The sequence below is a fragment of the Gracilinanus agilis genome, chromosome 4 (assembly GCF_016433145.1).
Source record: "Gracilinanus agilis isolate LMUSP501 chromosome 4, AgileGrace, whole genome shotgun sequence".
NCBI lineage: Eukaryota > Metazoa > Chordata > Mammalia > Didelphimorphia > Didelphidae > Gracilinanus > Gracilinanus agilis.
The window spans coordinates 52,344,280-52,344,841 of NC_058133.1; positions in this window are offsets into that span (position 1 = coordinate 52,344,280).

Consider the following 562-nt stretch of genomic DNA (forward strand, 5'->3'; position numbering starts at 1 on the left):
GCAGTACCAGATATTAAACTATACTATAAAGCAGCAGTCATCAAAACAATATGGTACTGGCTAAGAGATAGAGAGGAGGATCAATGGAATAGACTGGGGATAAATGACATCAGCAAGACAGTGTATGATAAACCCAAAGAGCCCAACTTTTGGGACATGAATCCACTATTTGACAAAAACTGCTGGGAAATTTGGAAAACAATATGGGAGAGATTAGGTCTAGATCAACATCTCACACCCTACACCAAGATAAATTCAGAATGGGTGAACGACTTGAATATAAAGAGGGAAACTATAAACATGTTAAGTGAACACAGAATAGTATACTTGTCAGATCTATGGGAAAGGAAAGACTTTAAAACCAAGCAAGAGCTAGAGAAAATTACAAAATGTAAATTAAATGGCTTTGACTATTTTAAACTAAAAAGTTTTTGTACAAACAAAAACAATATAGTCAAAATCAGAAGGGAAACAACAAATTGGGAAAAAATCTTTATAACGAAAAACTCTGACAGGGGTCTAATCACTCAAATATACAAGGAGTTAAAGCAATTGTATAAAA